Source organism: Propithecus coquereli, unplaced genomic scaffold (genome assembly GCF_000956105.1).
Source record: "Propithecus coquereli isolate 6110/MARCELLA unplaced genomic scaffold, Pcoq_1.0 Scaffold695, whole genome shotgun sequence".
In the NCBI taxonomy this organism is placed as follows: domain Eukaryota; kingdom Metazoa; phylum Chordata; class Mammalia; order Primates; family Indriidae; genus Propithecus; species Propithecus coquereli.
In genome coordinates, this window is record NW_012153007.1 from 253,194 (window position 1) to 259,009 (window position 5,816).

Below are 5,816 nucleotides of genomic sequence, written 5' to 3' on the forward strand. Positions count from 1 at the left end.
TCTCGGTGAGACTGTTTGCTTATTCTTTGAGACCAAGAGACAGGATCCAGCTAATCACTCGATATTTTGCTCCAAACAAGCACGTTTTTTATTTCATTCTGACTTTCTTCTCTTTTTCTTTCCAGTTCTTTGCGGTCATAATTTCACCTTCGCAGGAACGTCCTTCCACACTGGAAACTCTTTCTGTGCGAGCTGTTAACCATCTTCAGTTGCCCTCGAAGGTCTGTGTGTCAAGAAGACCAGCAGCCGAGCATCCGCAAGGCCCTCCGAGAACTGGCTGCGCTACTGAGGAAGGCCCGGACTGGGAGCCGCCGGTTGCCAGGCGTCTTGTGGCTCACGTCCCGGTAGGCGAGAGCTGTTCGCGGCCAGGTTGGAGGATTCTCTTCTCTTCGCGTGTTAGCCGCGCATCTCCAGTGGTCGTCCGGGACGTGGCGAAGGCAGAGGGGCTCGTCAGCATCATGCTCTGTGGAGCGCCGGCCGCAGCTTCAGCCTGCGCAGCAGTTGCTAACGCTGATCGCCCTGCCGGACACGGCCGACCAGACGGCTCCGCCTTTCATGTTCGCTGGGCAAAAAGCGGCGACCTACCTGGTAGCACCCCCGCCCAGAGCGCCAGCTGAACGAGGACCGTTGGCCCATCTCACCGGGCAAGACGTAAACCTTGTCTTTGGACTTCCTCGAGCAATTCATACTGGTCTTGACGTTTACGATTTTTTCAGCCTGTCCTCCCAACTTGCTAGGTCCCAAGGCATCCTGAGATATCTGTCTCTGAAATACCAGCTTCCTCTAATGCTTCTTGGTCAGTTGGTCCAAGTCGGCCGTTTTCTTTTCTTGCCAAACAAGCGGCCTAATAGAGGACTCGATACCCTTCTTCTTTGGGGCTTCGTGCATTGAGTCTTGGCTTCTCTTGCTACTTCTGGGATTACTCACGGGACCATCCCGGGAGCCTACGGGGCTTCTCATGTCCTTGATATCCTCCTGTTTGCAATACTCCTTTACGCAGCCGGTCTAGCGCGGTGGGGTGGGGGCGGACCTCGGGGAGGCAGCAGCGGAGGTTTCATATTTTATCGTTGTCTTTTCATCTCAAACCTCTTTTCTGGAAGCTGGCAAGTGCTGGAGCTCTTGATTCTTTTCCTCCAACTGTGCTTCCGTCTGTTGTGACCTTTCTTCAATGTTGCCATGTCTCTCTTTGGCCTTGGAAAGAGCTACCACCCTCCCGCTCTGCCTCCACCTCGGGGAGCGTCTTGGCTTCCCTCAAAGTCCGCTACCGCCACTGCTTTGCCAATTCCTGGCGTTCTTGTTACTAACAGTTTTTATCTTAAGTCTGTCCGTGCACAGCATCGTTATTTGCAATTTCATTTTCAAGTTTGTCATTGAGGTCATGCACAGATGTGGCTTCACGCTATGCAGCAAGGTAGTGTTTTTCAGGAGTATTGATTCTTTTATGTCTTCCTTTTGGGTCATGGCTTCACCGACATCTCGTCGAAATTTCGTGTTCAATTCTTCAGATTTGATGAGATCTTTTCTAGCAGTGTCATGATCCTCTTCCGGCTCTGTCATATGACTGGGGAAAGCAGCCAGGTGCTCTTACATCTGGCTCTGCTCCCTTGACTGCTTACTTACGATTTCTTGGAGCTCAATTACTTTAGCAAGGTCTTCTTCATGGCTTAAAGAACCATCAGAAGATCTCTTTCTGTTCGTACTTGGTATATTTTCCTGTTCATGGGTTATGTCAAGCACTCTGTTAGTGTTTTTTTTCAAATCGATATCATAATATCAATATCATAATGACTGTAATGAGATCCATAGGTAAACAATTGATTTCCTAGCATTTATTTCCGAGAAATTAAAATATGAAACAAAATATGTAATAGAGGAAATACTTTTAATTAAATTTTTATCTAATATGCCAATTATCATTATGTACTTTAGCTACCGAATTTCTATTAATAAATATTATGTATACAAATGTACCCATTACATTGAAACTTTGTGTGGCAGTTAACTTTTCACACAGCCCTCATGGGTGTCTGCCTCCTGGCACTCACACCTTTATGTCATCCCTACCCCTCACTGTGGGTAGGACATGTGACTTCTTTCTAGTCAATGCAACACTGCAAAATAGGTGATGGGATGTCACTTCTGACATTAGTTTTGCGCCTTCTGTCATAGGCAATCTACCATAGCGGGAAGGCCCACATGGCAAGGAACTAAGGGCCGCCACTAGGCAACAGCCAGCAAGAAACTGATGCCTCCTGTCTAACAACCCTCTAGGAATTGAATCCTGCCAACGACAACGCAGACTTGGACATGGATCCTCATCTGGCTGGGCCTTCAACCCTGAATCCTTAATTACATTCTTGTGAGAGACCCTGAAGCGGAGGACCCAGTTGAGCTGTGTTCAGACAGAAACTGAATTACAGAAACCATGAAGTAAAAAAATGTGTGCTGTTTTAAGCTGCTAAATATGTAATAATTTGTTATACAGGAATAGATAACCAATACACATAGACTGTCAATAAGACAATAAAGATAAATTTGTTAATTTCACAAATGGTAGAATAAGATGACATTAGAAATGCTAAAAATGTCATATAATTTTCTGCTTATTTTCTTCCATTTTATTTAATTGAAGTTTACTGAAATATAAATTAAGTAGAGTACAATAAAATTTATCCTTTTTAGATGTGCGGATTGATGAATTTTAACCACTGTGTGCATTTGTGTAATCACAACACAACTGAGCAATAGAATATTTCCATCACTCCCAGTTTCCCTTGTGCAGTTTCCCTGTTTTCTCCCTGACTGTAGCTCCTGGCAATACTTACCTGATAATCTGATTTTATATTCTTATCCTTTTCCAGGATATCATATGCACTAAATCATAGAGGATATAACCTTTTGTGTCTGGCTCCTTTTGGTTTGTAAAATGTTTTTGAGAGTCACCATAATGTGTCATTTATCAATAATTCATTTATTTTTATTGCTGATTAATAGCCCATTGTATTGTATGAACATACCAAAATTTCTTTACAGACATTTGGGTTTTTTTAAAGTTTGGCTACTGAAATAAAGCTGCTGTTGACATTGATGTACAAATACATAGTGTTGATATATGTTTTCTTTCCTCCTGGGTAAGCACCTAAGGATAAGATTACTGGTTCATATAGTAAGGACATGTTTAACTTTATAAGAAATCATCAGCTCAGCCTTCAGATGAGTACCCACCCTGGGCTGACACCTTGATTTTAGCTTTGAAGATGACCCAGCTAAGTCATTTCCAGATTCTTGACCCACAGAAGTTGTGAGATAAAAAATATGTGTCATGTTGCTTTTTGTTGCTATGTTTGTGGTTGTTATTGTTAAAATAGAGATCATAAGACAGATGGAACAAACTCTTTGTGGCAATAGGATACCAAATTATAAATAAGACCCAAGGCCATGGCAGGCAATTGTAACTCGCAGACCAGCAGATGCTGAGTGACACCACCCTCCTCCCTGACCCCCTTTCTGTTCCACAATTCCACAAACCAGAACCACAGCTTTGATTGGACAAGAGACTTATTTCAGCACTTTCTTCTGATAAGAGACCACCAACCATGGACTGGTTCTGGCCAGTTTACAGAGGCTAGGCACTGAGAGCTTTTGTGTCCCTGCTTCACCTTTTGAGGTACAGGGTACATGTAAATGTTAACTCTCCACCCCAAAGTGAACATGGGGTATATGCAACATACATTTTTACTTACCATGCATGTGTGCGTCCCCTCTTCATGAATATCCATAGCTTCTCCTATAACCTGTTGAGTATGTATACTTACCCAACCCATTCAGCGTAAATTCCTGTCTCATCCTTTCTTCTTTAAAGTGCCTGCTTTTGGTCTCTGCTGAGGAGGCTAAGCTTATCAGCCTGTCAGGATGGCCAACCTGCAGGCTGCAACTCTTCCTATGAAATGAAGTTGTCCTTGCTAAATTTATAAATGTTGTGACTTTTTCAGTTGACATAATGTAGCATAGACTTCTAAGACTGTAGTTGATCTATCTTTGTTGTTATTGTTATCATCATTACCCTCAGTACTCCACAGTCTTCAGATTCTTCCAGTGGCGAGCTGCTCTCCCCTGAGCATTCTTTGTGATCCTGTTCTACCTCAGTTTGTAGTAAACCCTATATCCTTGCACCACCGACCAAGAAGGCCTCCGAGCCTCTGAGGTGTAGATTTGCCTTCCTGTCCCTGTTCCCACCCATGGAAGCTAATCTCTGCCTTATCTATGCTGGATCTTGGATAAGAAAGAGTTTCCTGCCTCCGCCAGTGATAGGAAATCTTTGCCTTTTATCAATGCTGATCCTGGGTTCAAGAAATTTTCCTGCTAACCTCAATGGGCAGAAAGCATTTGTTCAGCTCTTTCCCCAAGCAATGGATCTCTGCTGGTTCTTAGAAGTTGAAAGGAAGGTTTTCTACTCCTCCTTTAGGGACAGGTGGTTTTGCTTCTACCCTTCCCCAGCATACCCTGGCATTGTGAGAGGTTTTGCTATCCCTACTGAAGAAGTTTAAGGCTTTTGCTTTGTAAAAGAGGAAAGTTTGGGGAAAGGGGCAATATTTTGTGCCACTTGAGTAAGTAGCAGTTGGTCACATCCTATATGTCTGTTCCTGCCAGTAATGGAGGCTCTTTCTAGTCTCTTTTCCTGCTTCCAATATTTTTTATTAGCACCTTGCGGAGATATATGGAGATGAGCGTATTAGTGGGAGTGAACTCATCTGTGTCTAGAGCTCCCAGTTATTTTAATCTGATATCCTAATCCATACTCACTCTTTAGGAATTCATTAGCATTTTTTTCCTAACCTGATTGCATTATCTTCTAGGGAAACTTTCTCTTTCTCCTGTACACTAGTAGAAAGAATTGATATGCATTCTGTTTAGCTATTAGTTAGAATTTATTTCTCTTAGTTACATTGTATCCTCTGCTTTGGATGGGCTCAAGGAAACTTATTTTGTAGAACACCTGGATATTTTTTTGCTAGTACAGGAACAACATTATCTTGCAGCTTTCTACATATTAAGTTAAATCAGAAGTCTGCTTTATTTCTATATCTGTATTCCATAATTAGAATAAATAAATATATTAACTAATTAGTACAATGTGATTAAAAACTTGGTTTAATAAAAGATAATGGAGAACTTTACTAAATTTAATTTCCTTAAAATTAGCGTGAGGCCCTTATTCTTCTGAGAAAATGCCTTTCAAAGAACCACCAAGAAAACAAAACATCACAAAGAGTAGGGCAGTGGTAAAAGGTGAAAACTGGCTTTCTAAAACCATTTATGTAGACAAGTTCTCCCTTCCCATAATACACACGCATGAACATATACCCTTACACACATGCAAAGCCATGCACATTTTTATAAAATAATAAAGTTGATTTTCATTTGAGGAATCTCTCAGTACTATATGAGCCTAAAAAATTATTGTAATGAGTAGGCAAAATGCTTTAGACATGTTGAAACAAATATATCTGCTATGTAGTGATAAAAACTAGGTCTGTTAGAAATTGGTTGCAATTACTATCTGGACTTGGGAACAAATTCAATTATACAATTATAAGAAAAATTTTCTTTCTGCGTTAGAATTTTTGCCCAGGTGAAAGAGAAATGCTGGAGTATGTATACATGTATGTATGAATTTTTCCCTTCAGAAGTCGCAGCATGATTTTTTGATGTAGATCTCTAAGCATAGACATGTTTTTTGTTGTTTTTTTTTTATTGAAAAATTTGCTGCTTCTAGGGAAAATTGGGGCTATGAGTCTTTATTATTCGATATTGAG

The 5,816-nt window shown here is 41.4% G+C and overlaps 1 pseudogene; it reads right to left on the minus strand.

Moving 5' to 3' along the window:
- LOC105823720 overlaps positions 1–1,738 on the minus strand; it is a 3,584-nt pseudogene extending 1,846 nt beyond the window's left edge.
- Positions 1,739–5,816: the final 4,078 nt, after the last annotated feature.